Source organism: Orcinus orca, chromosome 10 (assembly GCF_937001465.1).
Source record: "Orcinus orca chromosome 10, mOrcOrc1.1, whole genome shotgun sequence".
In the NCBI taxonomy this organism is placed as follows: domain Eukaryota; kingdom Metazoa; phylum Chordata; class Mammalia; order Artiodactyla; family Delphinidae; genus Orcinus; species Orcinus orca.
In genome coordinates this window covers 71405765-71426266 of record NC_064568.1, presented here as the reverse complement: position 1 = coordinate 71426266, position 20502 = coordinate 71405765, and the positions used below count along the sequence as shown (strand labels likewise).

Below are 20502 nucleotides of genomic sequence, written 5' to 3'. Positions count from 1 at the left end.
CTTTGCAGGTGCCCCTTATCTTTGGCATGTACATGCTGGATTGGGAATTCTCCAGGGCAGGCCCTGTACCCCTATGAGTTCAGATATGTTATTTTCTCCTTTCTCTGTACCTTGCCACAGTGTTTAGAGACCATGTCTCTGTAATTAGGGTCATTCGATCAAGGCTCCCTCTCTGACATTTATCACAGCCTTCACAGGTGAGATGTGTTCAGGGGAGCCTCAGGGCGAGGGTAATGAGTGATGTGGATGAAAGTGGAGCCAGGAGGAAAACTCTGGGAAGATTAGCTCCAGCTAAGGGCGTCCTCAGCCTCCCAGCGTATCCATCAGGGCACTCAAGACCAACGTGGTGTGTGTCACTTGGGTTGGGCTCGGAACAGGTCTCAAGACCACAACCTGCCACCACCAAGCTCAGTCATTTTAAGGTATGGGAACTACCTGGAGCATGACAAACAGCAATCCCTGAGTCTCATTCGAATCATCTTCCTTTTCAAAGCACAGAACGAAGTCCATGACCCATAACCACGAATCCCAGTTCCTTTCCCTCCCAGACCTCCTTCCTTGCTTACCCATCTAAGCCAGGGGTCAACCAGTCCACCAAACCATAGCCCAAACCGCCCGAATGCTATTACAGGTTGAATCACAGGGGACTTCCCTCTAGTTACATGATGACTGCACATCACATAGGAATATACAAGGTGCTGCCTATTCTCTGCTTGCCCCTCTGCCTCCATTCCCTGCCCTTCTCTGCCAAGATCCCACCCTGGGGGGGAATGGGAAGGTTGGCCGCTCCAGAATGCATCACCCAGCTTCCTGGGCTTCTGCTGCTCAGTGGGACTCGACCAGTGGGAAGCAACAGCAGGGGATTGGAGGGTGGGAGGAGAGAGATCTCAGGTGTTATTCCCTTACTGTCCCTCTGCTAAGCCATGGCTCTGGCAGGGGCTGTGTTCCTCTAGGGCCACAGCTCCAGCCAGGCAGCCCTTCCTCCTCAGCTCCGGCTGCCACAGAGCTCTGATAACACCAGTCCTCCCCCCTGCCTCTGCAGGAGTAACAGTATTAGGAGCTTCCTGCTGTTGTCGGCTCCTGGGGGCCTCACCATCTCCTTAGCCCTTCATCTCTCTGCAAATAGCCCTCTCATTACGTTCTTATCAGTTCAATTCTTTGGGGAGTGCCAGCTGTTTCCTGCCCAGAGCCTGATATGGACTCCAGTGTCCATTCTCAGAGCAACCACGTACCTAGGATTTGCTCCCTGAAGTCCCAGTTTTGTGCAACTTTCTCCCATTTAATGAAGGTGAATTATATGATGTATAAATAAGCCGCAGGCAGAGAGGAAAGCCACCCCCAGCTTCAGTCCCCAGTGCGAGCACCACGCAAGCCAGAGAAGGGGGCTCACTGGTGCAGAACCACTGAGCATTGAGGCTCACGGTCACGGTCAAGGACAGAGGCTGCACAACACAGGACAGGGCACGCAAGGCCAACACGGTGTGTGTCACTGGGATTGAGCTCCGGACCAGATTCCAAGGGAGAGGGGGCTGCAGAAAAGAGGAGGGCACATAAAAGAGGTGGATGGGCTGCATTTCAACAGGCACCTGGGGAAGAAGTCAGCAGGGCTTCATTGTCAAGTAAAAGAAAGTGAAGCAGTTGCCAGTGGTGGGTGCTTTCCCACTTGAGGATGTTTGTAAGAGCAACAGAGCCAGGGCTGAACGGATGGAACTCAGAAGGGATGGAGAACTTCATTTGAAACCAGGCAGTTATGGCGCAGAGAGGGAGATTCTTTTTTTTTTTTTTTGTGGTACACGGGCCTCTCACTGTTGCGGCCTCTCCCGTTGCAGAGCACAGGCTCCGGATGCGCAGGCTCAGCGGCCATGGCTCACGGGCGCAGCCGCTCCACGGCATGTGGGATCTTCCCGGACCGGGGCACAAGCCCGTGTCCCCTGCATCGGCAGGCGGACTCTCAACCACTGCACCACCAGGGAAGCCCGCAGAGAGGGAGATTCTTCCCCCTCCCCAACCCAGGCAGTCAGAAATACTTGAGAATGTTGGTCCCACGTCCTTATCAAAGGGATGTGAGGATTGTGGCCGTGGTCACCTGCCAGCACCAGCAAGGGATCCCAGGAACTCCCAAGGGAGAGATGGGATGAGAGAAGGCTCCAGCAGTTTGCTAGAGAATGAGCCAGAGAGCTGCTGTTTGGTTTCTATTACTATGGCCCTGTTCTGCATCTCTACCAACATATCAAAATATGATCCCACCAAACCCACAAGCCAGAAAAAAATAGGTCAAGATTTTTAGTTCAAAAACCAGGGAATACCGTGTGCATACAAGGTCCGTATAGATGTTTGGAGAACGTTCCATTTGAAGACGTTCACATCTACCTAAAATTTCCCGTATGGACCTGGAGCAGATGGAGAGCAGTTTCACAGTCACTCTACAGTGTGTCTGCCAACAGGCAGAGGGGATGGAGCAGGAGTTTGTGCCCAGTTTTAGAAATCACCTTGTTTTCAATTAGAAAATATTTTACCCCTCTACAAAATGTAGATAAGAAACATGTGTGTAGCCATCGCAAGCAATAAAATACCGCAGATACAAATGGAAGCCCTGCATACCCCTCCCTGGTCTTCCTTCCTGTCTTCCCTAGGGGGAGCTACTTCTCTGAATTTGGTGGTTATTCCAAAATAATGGGTTTTTTACACTTTAATTACACAGCTAAACATGTGTAAATAAAAGCATATTATTTTGTATGATTTAATAGCAATGGCATTCTTCCGCAACGTGCTTTTTCCACTTCATATTGTTTCTGGGGTTATATCCCTATAGCACAGTCTATTCATTTTTCACTGTAGTCCGCAGTATTCCATTGTACATACAAATCAAATGACGTAATCAGTCTTCTGCTTGATGAGAGACATTTGGGTAGTTTTCTAGCTCTTAAAAAAACATGCCATCATGAATATTCCTGAACATGTCTTTTTTTTTTCACATGTATTAGAGTTTCTCTAGACTTACATAGGAATGAAATCACTGCGTCATAGGGTAAGTATATCTTCAACTTTACTGGATTGTGCCAAGTAGCTCCCCAAAGTGTCCGTACCAATTTAATTCCTACCATTAGTGAATGGGAGTTGTCTTTGGCTCTATATACAATGGGAGGAGTATAATTTGGCGGCGGGGGTGGGGGGCGGCAATCTGATGAGTGTGAAATGGCTGTCTCCTTAAGACTTCAGTTTACGGTAATTCCCTGATTCCGAGTCAGGTTGAACATTTGTTCACATGTTTACTATTCTATAGCACCACTGCAGTCTCAGAATTGCATTTGCATGCTTTGAAAAACCAAAAGAATTTTTCTTTTAATTTATAAAAGTTTGAACAAGTTGGATAGTATTTCTTCACTTCTTCACTAGGAAACTTGGAGAGGGAGGAGGGGCTGTGGCCGGAGCCAGAGGGAAGACTTCCTCTTGCAAACTGGCTTTGAGATAGAGATTTTTTAAATGAGTCATAGCATTAGAGATGAAGCCCATGAAACAAAAATGCCAACAATCCCTGGGCAACGTAAGAAATGCATTTCTGTAGACCCTGTCAACACTGTCTAGGAAAAGTTCAGAGTGTGTTCATTGTGCCCTTTACCTGTAAGACACACAACTATCTGGACATCACAGACGCACCAAAGGAACCCCAGGAACCATTTGTCCATCCTCCTGCTGCAGGAAGCACCATGTATTTACCATCCTATCATCACAACAGAAACTGGGAAGGAGATTCCATAACTTCTTCACATTCCCAAACACTCTTAAATGGAATCTAAGTTTCTCAACTTTGAGCATCTCCCACTCACGGCACTGATGACATGGGATAGTATTCTTCACTTTTAGATCCTTCCTCGACAACACCGTTAGTATTTGGAGGACTCATCTTAATATCCCCTGTCCCTGGCACAAGGATGGATGAACCAGTTTGGAAGTGCATGAGGGCAGGGAACACACGGTATTCAACTTCAAAGTTCCAGTAGGCATTCAACTTATGTGTCTTAAGGAAAGGAATTTCTTCCACGCTAAATCTTCTTCTCTGAGCTTTAAGAACAGAGTAATCATGGACATAAACTTTTTGCCTTTTTGCTCCGGGTGTAAAAGAAGCCAACCTTGGGGATGCCTCTTTTCCACGAAGCCTTCCCTGACATCATCTCCCATCGCAAAACAATCTTCCTTTCTCTATGTATTGCATCAGCACCATACAGTACCTCGTATTCCATGGAAAACAAATTATTTGGCCAATGATAACATAGGTTTATGGAGTACATGCTGTGCTCTAGGCACTGCGCTAAGTACTTTACTTTTGTCCTCATTTGGAGGTAGGAACTATTACTATCACCACATTACAGATGAGGAAACTGAATCTCAGGGAGGATAAATACCTGCCCAAGGCTACCATTCTAATAAAGGGTGGAATCTGAACTTGCATCCCAGCAGTTTGACCCCAGAAATCTGCACAAGAAGCCACCACACTATACCAAAGACACTGCAGGACACACATAAGCCCTTAAATGCTTCTTGCTGTCGCTCTGGTGAAAATGCAGCTGTGGGCTTAATGAGAAATTAATTATCCTTTGCATCCTTATCTCTGACACCCACGTCAAATCCCTAAGACCTTGAAGAATTTGCTGATTCCTTCCTCATTTATTAATAAAAGCTCCCAGCCACATGGGGTTGCCACGTACGCGCTGATGCCTCACCGAGAGACCAGAGACCCTGGAGGGGGGGTAGATTTTGCTCACGGGGTATGCGCTCCACAGGACCTGCCTCAGCACACAGCGCCTCCTGCTGATGCTTCTCAAATAGCTGTTGAACCACCACAACCACTAACAGCTAGGAATTATACAGCACTTCACAGTGTACTGAGCACGTTCCCTATACCCTGCATCATAGATTTACTTCACTCCTCTACCCCGGGCATTACTGTCGTTCCCACTGCACAATGGCTGAAACCGAGGCTCAGAAATGCTAAATTGCTACATCGCTTATCTAAGCCAGTGCAGCTCATTAGTGGATGGCTGAAATTCAAAGCTAGATCCTGACATCGAATTCCATGATGCGTTTGCTACTCATTAAGTTGATCCCTTTTATTCTTTGTCCTTTGTGTGCACGCACACACACACACACACACACACACGCACAACTGACTTTTCTTTCTGGACCAGTGGAATAGGCGTCAGATCAAAAAAAGAGGATAGAATCTAAACTAAGCTCTGGTTTTATGAACGATGAATGAATGAACGAACAAGCACATGGATAAATGTCACACACAGTCAAATATTCCTGGAGTGCTAACTCTGTCACCCGGCTAAGTGCCACAGATACCACAGTGACTACGGCACAGCCCTAGACTTCTAGAAGCTTCTAGTCCGTTGGCAAATGCCTCTCAGTGGTAACAGGATCTGTTAAAGGAAGCTCACCTTGTCAGAGCCCCATCTGAGTGGGGAATGTTGTGTAGAGGGGAAGAAGAAAACCAGACTCATTTTTAAGATAAACAGAGACTAGAAGTACGTCACATGAGGGCAGAGTCCAGAGAGACAGTGTTTTGAAAGGGTTAAAAAGAATCTGTACAGCCCACTGACCAGGAGAGGGATGCCCGCTCAGACTTCCAGGGGGGTGAGCAAAGCTGGGACAGTCCCAATTCACGCCTGCTTCCCAGCATCCTATCCAGTTAGTGCCCTTTCGCTCTTGAAAGAGTGCTGGTTTACACAGCAAATGACATGGTCGCCCTCGCATTCCAGGAAAGTTATGACTTTCTCCAGCTGTCCCTGGGCAAGAAAACAATTTGACCTCCCAAGGTCATTGAGTTGCCTTATTTCTGCTCCATCTCACAGAACGTCTTCTCATAGCCACCACCCACAGCTGGCACAGGTTCTAGAGGGTCTGTGTTTCTCTCCGGTGTCAGCACCAAAGCCAAAATGATTCACCGTCAGATCCTAAAATGGCTTTAGATGCAGGTACACCTGTTTTACATCCTCTGACAGTTTCTTCCTGTAGGATCTTAGGTATCTCACTCAATTGCTCTGAGCCTGTTTCCTCATCTGTAAGAGGGATTAATAACACCAATCTCAGCTCATGGGATGGTTACGAGGATTTGGTGAAGGAGTATAAGTGAAACACCTAGTACAGTGCCTGGTAAAAAGGATATGCCTACCCCCACCCCACCCCACCCCGAGGATTTCTAGAACATGTGAGCTCTCAGATACCAAGAGTTTGGAGGATATGCACATTTCAGGAAGCCCAGGGTAGTACCAGGCCTCAAGCCCCTACACTACCAAGTTAGAACGCCTTCTTCGTCTTTACAGAAAGTGGAAAACATGGTACAGCCACTCTATAAAGCTGTTTGGCAATATCTCCCAAAGCTGAACACATGCATTCCCTAGGTTCCAGCTGTTCCACTTCCAGGAACACACCAACAGAGAAGCATTCCTCTCTTTACCCGTGAACAAGTGCACGAGTGTTCACAGCAAGGCCTATTCACAACAGCCCCAAACCTGGAAACCACCCAAATGCTCACCAGCTGAAGAGTGGATAAAGTGTAGATAGTCCCATGATGGAATACTACACAACAATGGGAAGGAGTCATCGACACATCATGCCGGGCAAAAGGAGACACACATAAATGAGTACACACTGTACGATTCCATCTACTTGAAGTTCAAGAACAGGCAAAAGTAATCTTTGCTGTTAGAAGTTAGGATTATGGAAGGGGAGTCACCGGAAGGGGACACAAGGGACTTCTCGGGATGGGGGAGGTGGGAGCTTTGGAATGTTGTGTTTCTTGATCTAGATGCTGGTTAAACAGGTGTGAAAACCCATTGAGCTATACACTTATAAGCTGTATTTTCTGAATCATGTCGAACTTCAATAAAAATTTTAAACGAAATAAACATTCTAAATGTAAAACATATTTTTTTGGTAGAGAGTTGAGCAGACTAAGCAGGCAGTAGACACCTGGAAAAAGGCAGTGGCATATTTTACTTGATAAATGCTCATCGGGCCCCAGCTCTGGGCTGAGCATCGTGCAGGATGCAGGGCCAACAGAGCTCATGAGGCTGGGTCCCTGTTCTCCATCATCATCTCCATCATCATCATCACTAACACTTCCTAGTACTTACTATGCGACAGCCATGGTTTCAAGTACTATTTTTTTCTTTTTACCAAATCATGCATTAACTTTATCTTCATAACAAGCCATTTTACAGATAAGGAAATGAAGGCACAGAGAGATGAAGTAACTCACGCAAGGCCACACCGCTAACATGTAGTGGAGCCAGAATCTGAAGCCAGTGCCTACGCTCTGACCCACAGCTTTCTACTCAGAAGTCTGGTCTGTTTATCAGCTATAAGTCCCAGCTTCCATGTAGGCAGCCCACAGACATCAATAACATCACCTCTGTTCAGGGCAGTGGTAATGGTAAATTATCAACTGAGTGTCTCAGAAAGGCAGAGGCAATTCCTAGCTCTCTCTGGGCAGCTGCCAGCCCAATGTCACATGATAGGGAACAGACTGATAAATATATTGATGGAGATTTAAAAAAAAAAAAAAAGGAAAAGAAGAGTGAAAATGGCTTGGTCTTTCTACTGCCCAAAGTCCACAGAAACTCTGAATTTGCTTCAAATGAACTTCAAAGCTGCCTCTGGCACTGTGGAGATACTGAGGGATCTTCCCGCTGACCTGGAATCACTCCCTCCCCTCGCTGCCTGATCAGGGGAACTTGAGGCTGGGGGCTGTGGTGTCTGAGAGGAAGGGAGGGAGGGAGTGTTGACACTGATGCCCAGGAACGGGGTCAGACGTCAGCTGTGAGTCTGTGTCCCCAAGTCTGGCCCATCGGGAATCCATCATGCGGGCAAGCTTTGCTTTGGCACTCAGGCAGCCGATCAGCGTACAGAATCCGGAAGGTGGAATGTTCAGTACGCAGCACCAAAGACCTCCCTTGCTTGGGACAAAGCAGTAAGAAACAAACACCCCCGTAAGGACGGATCAGATCCGGCAGAGACCCAGGCAGGCATGATGTGAATACCTATACAGGCAGGAAGGTGGCTCCCAGTGGGCCAGAAGAGCCCCCTGAGACCACCCCCTTTATATAGCAGAAGCACTGGTAAGATAGAGAGGAATTCCCAAAGGGCAACTTGTCCAGCCCGTCTCCAGGCAGGATGCCAACAAAGCCATCTGGTCACGCTTCCAACCCTGATACGCCACACCTCTCAGCCTGGCATTGGGGGTTTGGGGGAGGGAGCAGGGGCAAATACAAATTTGGCAATAAAATCAAAATATCTGTTCAGCCTTCCCAGTTAGGAACAACTCTATCTGTAGAGCAGTCAGCGGGATCGCACCTAGAAAACACACAAAATAGAGCACAAGGAAAAAACGCACTTTTTCATATTCTGACATAGCCACCACCAAGTATCTGGAAAACAACAGACTCTTCCAAAACAATTTCACGGAAAATAAGTAAAACTTCTGGGGCAGGTAGGAAGGGTTCTTGGAATCAATCGCTCATGGGTGGGAGGTTCGGGTAGGAGGTAGCACTGGGCAGAGGGAGAAGTACAGCTGCCAGGCGGCCTCAGGGAAGGCGTCAGCCAGCCCCCTGGGGAGTCCTGAAGCTGGGATGCCCTTTAGAATTTCCCCACATTGGGGCAGAGGGGCCCCACTGGTCACTGAATGCAGGTGACCCTGTAGAGAGACTGCCGCTGGGGCGGTTCTCTTCGGCGAAGGCAATTCCAAAGAGGGCTGGCCACTGCCAGCACTGCCTGCCGCTGGGACTCAGTCCTGCGGGGTCGGGGGGTGCAGTGCGCTGATCTGAGCGCAGGGTCCACACACCCGACCATTACCCCGCACTGCCTGACTTGCTCCATCAACACTGTTCTCCAGTCCAATGTATCCATCTTTGGTGTTTCCTGCTGCTCTTCCTACATAGGCAGCGACTGAGGAGACCCAAGGAGGGAAGACTCAATCGGATGAGAAGGAGTGGGCAGCCACAGGGCCTGACGCTCAACAGCTTCCCTAAGGGACAAACAAGGGCCACACACAGCATGCAGCCACAGCCAGGATGGTCACAGACTAGGTACATCCACCACTCAGCTCTCCTGGGTGACGGATGCTTGGTATGTCAGACTCAGGGACCCAAACCGGTGATCACCCAGGATGAAACCACGTTTAACAACTGACTGATAAAAAAAATTGAACCTCGCTACAAGAACGGCATGACCTCAAATACTGATACATAGAGCTGTGTGTGTCTAGGCATAAAGAAATCAGAAAAAAATAGAGTTCCATCCATCGTAAGGACAACCTTGATAAATGGTCAAAGGGAAGAGAAGCATACTGCAGAGTAATATACACAGATTCCATCTCGGTGAAAAACGCTCAGACAAGACTCCACCGTACATGTATACACACCTGTAGTATTTGTATGAACAAAGGAAAAGATAGGGAATGATTAACTCTAGACTCTAAACATTAATTCCCAGGGTGTGGAGATGCTATTCGTTTTCCACTTGTCTTTCTGTATCTCTGCATGATATTGATTCATGTGTTTAAGCAAGCGAGAATTACTGTCATAATTCTGAAAAATCAAATAAAGAATACATTTAAAAATTATTTAAAAGAATTATCGACACAGTGCCATGTGCATAGCGGGGAGCTCTATAAAAATACTATTTCATTCCCTCTCTTCCCTCCCCTTTAGCAATCAGTTCCTAATTGTCCGTCTGGGATTGCTCAAAGGGAATATTTAATTTAAGGCTGAGATTCTTCTATGCCTTCTCCTTCATCATTAGAAAATAACAATTTTAATATTATTCCATATACAATATATATTTGCCACCAACATAAATCTGCCACTAAAATCCATAAAAATTATACAACACCGAATTATGTATCTGGATGAAATGCTGTGAATTATCTGCTGTTTGCTATTATCTGTGACCATGCCTCGCTCTGTTACCGTGCTAATGAAAGCTGACCACACCAAGCCAACTCGCAATGATTTTGGCACATAGACATGAAAAGCCCAGAGAAGCCAAAACCCAACTGCTCACCACATCTGCTGACAAGAAGTCAAAGAGTCGGTTTTAGGTTTCTTCCCTCTTTCCCTGTCCCTGGCTACTCCTTAGGAGAGGTGTTCCAGAGGGCAGGAGCCACCGTAGCGCGGAGGGATGAGGACACAAAGGACCCACGGAGTCTATAAGCTGGACCGCTCTTCTCTATCTGGTCAGCTATGGGGATTTGCTCCTGGGCAAGTCCCGGATGGATTCCCCAAGAGTTAACTCAGCTGTCACTGCGTTGAACCAAGGGTTTAATTGACACTGTTTGGCTACCAGGTGTGGCTTCTACAATGCAATTTGGCTTTAATGCACTCCAAACGTTCAGAAGACAGAGACTCCGTCCTGCCTTGACTGTGACTCAGCGTGTTAGATGTTACGTCAGAGCTGCAGTTTAAGTTTGTGGGAGGGGGGGAGGGAGGAGGGAGGGGTGACTGGGGGGGCGGGGAGGCTTGCTAAGGGAGCTTGGGAGCAAAGAAGCCCCCTGAGCAAGCCTGGCAGGACAAGTAGCCCAGGAATATGAGGACTGGGGGAGGGCCTTTCACGTAGAACGAACTACAAACAAGGGCGTAGAGGTGGGACATGCTTGTGACTAGACTCAGTGCAATAAAGCCTAAGTTAACCCTTGAGGGATGATGGGCGTCACTGGCTGACACAGCCGTCAGCCAAACAGCACCTCACTCACACGTCGGGGGGCCTGACCTGTGTTGTCTTAAAAAGACCCCCTTTACCTCGAAAGCCTCACGTCAATCCTTCTCCCTCCCACCAACTTACCGACTGATTATTTTTCCTGCCACATCCTTCATTCTGTTCGTGACACCAGATTTAGATTCGATTCTGACTTTAGTTTTCCTTCAGACTGGGTAGTTGCCAGGAACTACAACCACAGCCATCACAGGTGGGTTAGCTACCGTCTGTTGAATGCTTACTCTAGGCCAGGGGCTGGCAATCTTCGCAACCATCCTGTGAGGTCGGTATTACTTATTATCCTCCCCATTTTTCAGATGAGAAAACTGAGGCTCAGAGAGGTGAAATAATATGCAAGGTCTTACAACAGGTAAGCGGCAGAGACAGGGTTCAAACACATGTCTGTCTGATTCTGGAATCCGTATGCTTGACCACCAGGCTGTAACAGCCCTCCCTACGCTACCCTTGCTCTGGTCACTCTGAGAACCAGGGCAGGAGTCATCAAACTTTTTCTGTTAAAGGGCCAGACAGTAAATATTTTCAGCTCTGCGAACTACACAGCCTCTGTTTCAACACTCAACTCCACCCTTTTCACATGAAAGTAGCCGCAGACAACACATAAAGAAACGCCATGGCTACATGCCAATAACATACAAGGCCTGTTTACTTACATGACAAGGCGACAGGCTGGACTTGGCTGCGAAATTGTCGGCTCCCCATCTAGAGTGGTTTGTTCATTCATTCAGCCAGCGTTCACCGAGTGTCTACCTTACGCCCAGCACGTTCTAGGTTCTGGGTAGAGAGAGAACCACGCAAGTCTCCACCCTCATGGAGCTTAAATCCTAGCAATGATTTGGTTGTTTGTTTCACCTGTGCTCCATACCCTGCTTCCTCACCTTGGTCCTCTCCACGATTCCCTTAGACCCGTGGCCCTCAACTTACCCTTCACATCACCTGGGGCACTTGTAGAACAATCAGTGCCTGGGCCCCCCGCCCTAGAGATTCTAATTTAATTGGCCTGGGGTGGGGGTGGGGGTCCAGGCACTGATAATTTTACAAGCTTCCCAGGTGAGGGGTTGAGACACACTGCTTGGGTAGCTGCTTACCTCCTGTTTCTTCCACTTACTGTGTGAAATAGGGGAAGTCTTTTTTTTTTATTTTTGAAAGGTGAAGATTTTTTTTAACATCTTTATTGGAGTATAATTGCTTTACAATGTGGTGTTAGTTTCTGCTGTATAGCAAAGTGAATCAGCTATACCTATACATATATCCCCATATCCCCTCCCTCTTGCGTCTCCCTCCCACCCTCCCTATCCCACCCCTCTAGGTGGTCACAAAGCACCGAGCTGATCTCCCTGTGAGGGGAAGTCTTTTAAGCCCCCAGTTTGAGCTGTAAAATGTGGATAACACGCATCTCATAGGATTGTTATGAGGACGAAATGAGGCCACGTGCTTTTCAACCTGCAGCCTGCTATACAAAGGTCAGGTATTATTGTCATCGTGCCTTTATTTTTCAGTTTTAATGCTGGGTCCTACCTCAGTGGTTTCCCTCCTCTGTTTTGACCTCAATTCTTTGGACCAAGACAGTGTTTGGGATTTCTAAAGCAAGCTCTATGCGTAGCTCACTAATAGCCCAGGTTTATGGGTAAGTGACCTGGTGGTCTTTCCTTTGTTCTAGTAGAGCATCGCATGGGACTGCCATTTGTCTGGCATGGGGAGCGCAGATCTGTGCCCCACTTTTATAGTGAAGGTCTCCATCTCCAGGCAGGGATAGCTGAGCTTTAAGCACTGTTGTGAAGCCTTGAATAAGTGGCTTATTTACTCTGACTCATGGACAAATGTCCAAACCCATGTACTTTCACGGGCTTAGAACTAAAAAGGGAAGGACATTACCATTTTGCTGAGCACTGATCAGTGTGCTAGGTTCTTCCCATATATTATTCCATTTCATCTTCAGAACAACCCTGGGATGTGAGAACACCTCTCGTTCTCGTCTGACAGATGAAGACTCAGAGGCTGAACAGCTTGTGACCCGACGGTTCCGGAACTCAAACCTGGGTCTTGCTGATTCTGAAGCTCTTTGCACAGACCCGTGGGGCATCCTACAAATAATTTAGCTCCTCTTCAGCCAGGATTCAAAGAGCTACCAAACTCCCTCGAGTTTCTTTTTCCCAGGTTTCTTTCTTTTCTTTTGAGGGGGAGACCCAGAAAGAACTCCACAACACCTGCTAACGCCCATAGTCTGACAAGTCTCGCCCAGCACTAGCGTGATGATCGACCACGGGTCGAAAGAAAAGGCATTTCCTCACTGCACAGCATTTGGATGGTGCAGTTTTAAAACCTCATAATGAAACAAGAAAACAAACAAACCAGAAAAAATGTGAGGAGTGAGTCTGGAGAAACAGATGGTGCCAGGAGTGAGGAATTCACCGACCCCCAATCTGGGCCATCTCAAGAGAAGCTGGCCACTGGCTGAGCCTCTTAAAAGCTGCAAAGTCATCCCAGGCCATGGTTAAAGAGAGAGTTTGGACAAAGCAGAAACAAATGCGATCTTCAAAGTCTTAAATGTCAACTTGAAGGATAACTTAGAAGCTCTGAGATGGGCCAAGAGAACCTGCAGCTGCTCTCTCCACATCAGATGCTCTTTCTGTCCTTTGGACCAGCCACGCCACACCACCAGACAGCGTGTCGATGTGGGAGGGGGCAGCCTCCCCAGCCCCTGCCCACCAAGATGTTTACAGATGGCGAAAGCTTCCAGTTTTACAACCCATCAGATTCTCCCCTCTCACTCTGACCTGAGCACGCTTGAGGAGCAGTGACTTCCTCTGACCTCGGGCCTGTCCTTCAAGACTCCATTGGTCCTTGATCTTCCCGTCCCCCTCCCACCTTCCCACCCGCTGCCTCCAGCCACACACATACAACTGGCTCTGCTGCCCTCTTCCCTCCCAAGAGCTCAAACACAGGAGTGGTTTCCAGACCAGATATCCAGGATGCCTCGTGCCCTCTCCCGCCCCTCAGGTTAACGAACCGGCCACGCTCCCGGATAATCCCCACTAGCCGATGTTTCTAGAGGGAGGAAGTAAGGGTGACCTGAGCCCTAGAAACTCCACCCAACGGCCTTCAATAATGGAAAATACGTAGCCAGATTTGGCAAGAGGTCCTTTCCAAACCACACGGGCTCCTGATGGCTAAAAAACTGGAAAATAAAATTATGGGATTCCCTTTATGAAGGGTCTACGACATTCCTAGCTCTGTTTTAGTCCCTTTGCATAAATATCATGTTTGTGACAACCTCGTGAGGTAAATATCACCTGACGCTTAAGCTCAGACAGAATAAGTAACGTAGCCCAGGTTACTAGCTCTCTCCCAGGGCAGACTGCTCTGATGTCTGTGCTCTTCCTGTGGTCCAGGCTGCATTTGAAAACCAGAGCTGAAGGACACAGAGTCCCTGAACACAGAGACTCTGGCTGTGGATGTTCAGAGGGTCATCTGCTGTCAAAGCCAAGGACATCCCCCAAGTGGTTCTTTCTGTCAGGTGCCTCTGCCCCTTGGGCCTTCTGGAGAGCCTGAGAATGCACCCTACGCATTCTGATCTCAGAGATGACCAAAGCGTGGGCCAGAAGCTTGAGCTGATAGAAGGGCCAGTGAGCAGGCTTCCATATCAGCCCAAGAGTCAGCGGCCTGAGAATCCGTCCCTGGTCTGAAGTTGGTGAAATGTTCCCCGGAGCAAACTCAAAAGGGTCAGGATTCCACTGAACCTCCAGAGAGGGTGATGAAAGAGTTGAGAGCCCAGATCTCACCCTCAGCTGTCCCCGAGGCGTCCTGTGCTGGGACAAGAGACCACCCTAGATTCCCAGATGGGTCCCCTCCACCCCTGGGTACTCAGCCTTCTATCTGCACATGGTGGGAATATTTAAATCATTACTTCCATCAGCTGCACTGTAAGAAAGACGCCAGCCTGGGCCTACTGACGATCTTTGCACCCTCCTGACCGCCTATGCTTCGCCCCACCCTCTTCTTTACCTCTGGATCCAGGGCTCTTCAGTAATGGCAAAAGTTTAACCTGTTTTGTGTCAAAACACTTTGGGGACAGGGGGTTGGGAAAGAAGACTGGGGAGGGGACATTTTCCCACAGAAAGCAGTCGTCTTTCAACCTCCCCTACACTCACCAAAACTAAAAACCTCCACCTCCACCGGCCTTTCTACTGGTCACCGCCCTCACACCCTCCCCCTTCCTGAACTCCTGACTCTCTTCTCAGTTCTAAGGCCCAGGAGAAGTTTCTCTCCTCTTTTTGTCCTGATGGGGGCACGAGTATTCCCTTCGCATCTGAGGGTCTGGTCGAAAAGCTCTGTAAACTCAGCTAGGAGTTAGGAGCCGCAGCGTGCAACCACCAGGGAACACGACAATCATAGCACAATTGTTGTTGTTGTTTTTAAAAAAAGGGAGAGATGGGGGTCGATGCAGCTCCCAGAGCAACTGAGAAATAGCCCGTTTACACTTCCAGGCCTGAGGCCACGACCACCCCCACGCAGTCACCAATACAGAAACAAGCGCCTACACGTGCATCTCGCGGGTACCCCGCTACCCATGCACACGCACTTTTGTTTACACGGCCCTTAGCGCGATCTCCTTCTTCTTCTCTGCACTCAAGTTGAAGACAGACTCCTGAAGTTAAAGGAGTCTATAGCTGACATTGCTGTCTGCTCAGTCTTTTATAGCTCTTCCCTAGGGGTCAATTTGTATAATTTCTAAAATCCTTCCCAAATCTTCGACTTCCTGTGGGTCCTTTCTGTATCCAGATTTCCTCCCTGTCCCTCTATTGTTATTCTCTCCTTTCTTCTAGGACACAGGGAGAGTCCAGTAATCTTCCCCCCACCCAAACATTGTAGGTTGGTTCTGCTGCAAAATACAAAGCCAGAGACGCGGGATGAAGCTGAAAGGGCTCTCTTTGTGGAACAACGATTGACATCCAGTGCGTGCACTGGGCAACCCAGGGCTGGTGGATCCATGCAGCCCCGCGTCCGCCTACACTCAGTAGGGCACAATTCCCCCTCTACAACCTAGGGGAAATCCATTCCCTCCTTCTGCCAACTTTTCAGAGAAATCCGAGAAACTGACACCAAACTCGGAAAGGCGGGGAGCAACTCAAAACTTGAAACTATTTAAAGATGGGAAGCTGCTCTCTTTCCCTCGTAGGCTTTAAGGAAAATCTCCAGGGCCTCTTTCCTGGAGAGGTGTGTTTTTTTTGTTTTGTTTTTTTCCCTTCCCACCTTCCCAGGAACTTTGCAAATCCACCACAGGACTGTGGAAAAGTGGCCAAGGCAGAGAGAGAAGAGTTAAAGCAAGCCCAGACCTCAAAAATCTGTGTTCAATTTTGATAAAAATCTCTCTCCCTCTCCCCCACCACTCCCCTTCCTCCACCCCACAGCTCAGACATGTTTCTTTATGTTACGAGCTTGCATCTTGTTTGGGGCACCAGGGCGCTCCCAGAAAACCCTCAACGGCCCCCACCGTGGGCACATGTGGCAGACACGTCCATTCCACTCTCCGGCAGGGCTGGACACGGAGCCTCGGTCCTGGCCACCACCTCCTCCTCCTTCCCTTTGCAATTACCTGTCTCCAGACCAGATCCTTCCTTCGCGGTTAAGTCAAAGCTGCAATGCCTGGCGCTGTCAGGGCCACAGCAGGCGGATGGATGGGCAGCAGTCGCAGGTGCTGGGATTCCCCACTCAGGACCCCTCTCCTGGGATGCTCCTTCCCTCTCCCAAGTCCCACTGCTTCTGAGAGCAAGAACCTCCCCGCTCCCTCTGCCCAGCCTGCTGGCCAGGAGCCAGGCTTGCAAGTGGGAGCCGGGGGCTTTAAAGAGTTAAATCACCCGAAGGAACCGGGAAAAGCCGCCACCAAAAAGTTGTCCGTTTGGGGGGCACCGGCTATGTCCGTCCACTTGTGACAACAAGGAATCAGATTTCAAAGCCACAAACTTTTTTTTTTAAGTTTTCCAAAGACATTTCCTGTGTCCAGATGTGCCCATCCAGACAGACACGCAAATCACACCCATCGGCGCAGACACGCACGCAGGCCCGGGGAGCCCCACTCAAGTATCCTCGGCGGCTCCTGCAAGCACTTTGGAGAAACAAAACAGGCAGCCCGTGGAGCCGCTGCCTTTCCAATCCCCTTTCAGCGTCGGAAAGAAAGTAGAGGGGGAGAGAAGTGGGGGAGTGCCCCGGAAAGTCTCCCGCGGTCTCCCCGCCCCCGGACGCGAACCAGGGAGGAGAGCCGGATGGCCGCACTCACCCCGGGGCGCCCATGGCGCGTCCGCCGCTCCCGCAGCCCCGCGCCCGGCTGCGCGCCCGCCGCCCGCCGCGCCGGCTCCGCGCTGAACAGAGTTCGCAGTCTTCCGACCGAAACCTCGCCGCTCCCCCTGGGCCGGCCCCGCGCCCGCCCGCCCCGCTCTGACGTCAGGCGTCTTGGAGCGGGATATTTATGGCAAGGATACTCTGAATTTTCCCTAGGTAGAGTTCTGATTGCAGTTCCTTGGGATTTGTAATTTTCACACTTTCAGACAGAGAGCAGGGGAGGGAGGAAGGGAGAGCGCAGCCGGCAGGGCGAGGCAGACAATGAGGGTAGCTGTTTCCAACGCTGGCGAGGAGCCTTCTCAGGGCTCCCTCTGTTTTGCAAACATGTAAGGGTCAAGGAGGCAGGAGTGGTGACCTAGGAGGTGGGTGGGTTTCTCCTCACTCCTCCCCTGGTCTGAGCCGGCTGGGAGGTCAGGTGCTGGGGGTGGGTGGGGAGACTTCTCCTTCGACCAAGTACCTTCAGGGGACACTAAGTGCCAGGAAGGTGCTAGGGCAAGAAAGGGGATAACAGAGCAGCTAATTAGAAGCCCTAGTCCAGGAAGAACAGAGCAGCTAATTAGAAGCCCTGGTCCACACCCTAACAACTTTTCCATTTCTTCTTTGGGAGTGGGTGCATGAAAAAAAGTTTCGTTTTATTAAATTATTTTCCACACTCCCTGCCTCTGTACAGCTTTTCCAACTCAGTACCAGTCAGTTCATCTTACTTCATTGCTTACGTACAGAGTTTGAGCCGTTTACAATAGCTCTTATTCATACTTTTTTAAATTGCTTTTAATTTTTTTTCTTAAATGTGGTTGTGATCCATCTGCTGGTCTGGACTGGAAATTGCCTTAGTTAAGAACAACTGTCTCCTCCATGACGGACACCATCCTCAGGGTGAGTCTGGATCTTCTCTGTTTCCCCCACGCTCCCAGGAGTGAGCAAGCGGATGGTGCCCATGCTGGGTGTTGACCCAGGTAGAGTTTTCTAGGTCTGGATTCTAATGGTCGTCTGTTTCTCCATCTAGCTGAAGGGGTTTAGGGAAATGGCTTGGTTTAAAGGCCATCTTTGAAGAGTGGAGAGAAAGAGAGTGTAATGCCTTATCCTACATGGTTCCCAAAGACTGGAGAATGAACTGAAAAATGACACGCAGGGGATGCAAATTGCTCGTACAGTTGGATAACGTAAGTGTGTAGGTATTCAACTCCCCATTAAGGAGAATGAGCACGGATAACCACAAATCATCACGAAAACGACACAACTCCAGTGAGCTTCCTGTTAGCCCGGGTGGGGGTGTGGTTCTAACCACGTTACAGTGCAGCAGAGACTGGAGGACTTGGAATGCGTTTACCCCTTTGGCGGCAGTTGGTTAGGGCTGAATGCCAAAAAGAGCCAAGCCTTGGGGCTGGGCCTCTCGGTGGGAGACAGCCAAGATGTTTTGGTTCAAGCCACAGAGGGCCCAGAGCCCTGCTGTTTGGTCACTGTCAAGTTGCCCTCCTGAGCATCATACCCACTGCCACATCCCTCCATCCCCTTCCTCACATCAAAGTTCCATTGGCAGGGTGAGCTCTGCTCTGTGGTGGACACTGCACATTGGCTTCCAAAAGCCATTGACAAGCCCCTTCTCCCTTGCCTTCCTCAGCTAAAGAAACTGGAAGCCTCCAATATTCACCATCCCGGACTCCCTTGTAGCTAGAGATGGCTATGAAACCCAGTTCTGGACAGTGAGGTTGGCATGCAGAAGGCAGAGGTCAGCTTCCACAAAGACTCTTTAAGAAAAAGTCAGATTCAGGGGCTTCCTTGGTGGCGCAGTGGTTGAGAGTCCGCCTGCCGATGCAGGGGACACGGGTTCGTGCCCCGGTCCGGGAAGATCCCACATGCTGCGGAGTGGCTGGGCCCGTGAGCCATGGCCGCTGAGCCTGCGCGTCCGGAGCCTGTGCTCCGCAACGGGAGAGGCCACAACAGTGAGAGGCCCGCGTACCGCAAAAAAGAAAAAAAAAAAGTCAGATTCAGATGGCATGCCCCTTTGACACTCGCTATTCCTCCTTCCCCCATTTCTTCTCTCTTAGGACATAGATATGATGCCTGGAGGTACAGCAGCCATCTTGCAACCTCGGAAAAAAAGCCACTCACTTCAGGATGGCAGAGCGGGAACGTAAAAGGAGCTGAGGCCCTAGATGACATCCGTAAGTGGCTGAACTTTCCTCTGACTTCTTGTCAGGTGAGAAAAACTCCTACGTGTTCAAGTTATAATAGTTGAGTCTTGTGTTTTTTACAGCCAAGTATAATCTTACCTGATATACTCCCATCTATCCACCAAAATATAATATTGTGATGATTCCTGAGCATTACACGACAGTTCTTTTTAACCTTATGCTGACATCATTCTTTATAGTTTTCAAAGCCTATTCACATATATCTCCTGTGAACCTCACAATCTGGAGAAGTATCACTATAACCTCCATTTTTTAAATAAGAAAAGAAGCCAGATTTGATAAATATCCTGCCCAAGATCACACAGTCAACAAAATAAGGGACCCTTGGATCCTAACCTAGTTCTTCTGACTCCAGTTCTGTGTATTTTCTGCAACAACGTCCATAACCCAACAACAAAGTCCAATAAAAAATCCTTATTACTCCTAAGTTGGCATGAATTTTATTTAATTCAACCAAGATGAAAGAGATTGAAAGTAAATTCTGGAACTAGAATGTGTCACAGTCCACCTGGGGAATTAAGTCCAGTCCATCGTCACCCTGAATCCCTCTCACCTTCCAGCTATACTCTGACATCCTGCCCTGAATCCCTTAGAAAGTTGCTCTTTCTAAGGTCACATGGCCTTTTAGTTGAATCTGGTCTTGTCACTCTTCATTGTCACGTCCTTTGAGATGTTTACACCACCCTGGAAGTAACTTGGAAGCACTCCCCTCTCTCAGGGCCATCTTCCCAGCATGACAACTTCCGTTGTGCAGTTTCTCTCCCTGGTCCTTCTTCCACCTGGATGTGGATGTTCCCCAGGGATCTATCAGCCACCATCCTTCTCTTGCCCATCACCGACTCTCCTCTTGTGATTTCCTCCTTTCTTTTGAGTCCCACCGCAGGCTCCACGACTGTCTGGGAAGGTCAACCATTGTCTCTACGCCCAAATCTACATTCCAACCACCATTTTCCTCTCAACTTTAATCCTGCTTTTTCCAACTATTTTTGTCTATATTGCCCAGCATATGGCAAGTAGTAGATAAATGGTGTCTATTTTTAATGATTAGTGTAAAAAAGGTGCAGGAAAGTGACTAAAGCATAAGAGGTCTTTGTGACTGACTCACTTCTGGGATCAGGAGCTGTGGTGTGATCATTCTCCCGTGGAGATCACCCCACAGGCCAATCTACTTGTCCACAGTCAGAAGGAAATGTAG

General features: G+C 48.9%; 1 protein-coding gene across 4 annotated transcripts in view; it reads right to left on the bottom strand.

The window, feature by feature from the left end:
* DAAM2 (dishevelled associated activator of morphogenesis 2) overlaps nucleotides 1-17388 on the bottom strand; it is a 113649-nt gene extending 96261 nt beyond the window's left edge. For 2 of the 4 annotated variants that reach the window (XR_007479639.1, XM_033424075.2), the window contains exon 1: nucleotides 16370-16986. The gene's annotated coding sequence lies outside the window, so the exon portion shown is untranslated. Of the gene's footprint in view, nucleotides 1-16369; nucleotides 16987-17050 lie in introns of those variants that run through there. The other 2 variants (XM_033424076.2, XM_004267640.4) reach the window with 2 other exon arrangements.
* Between the last annotated feature and the right edge of the window lie 3114 nt (nucleotides 17389-20502).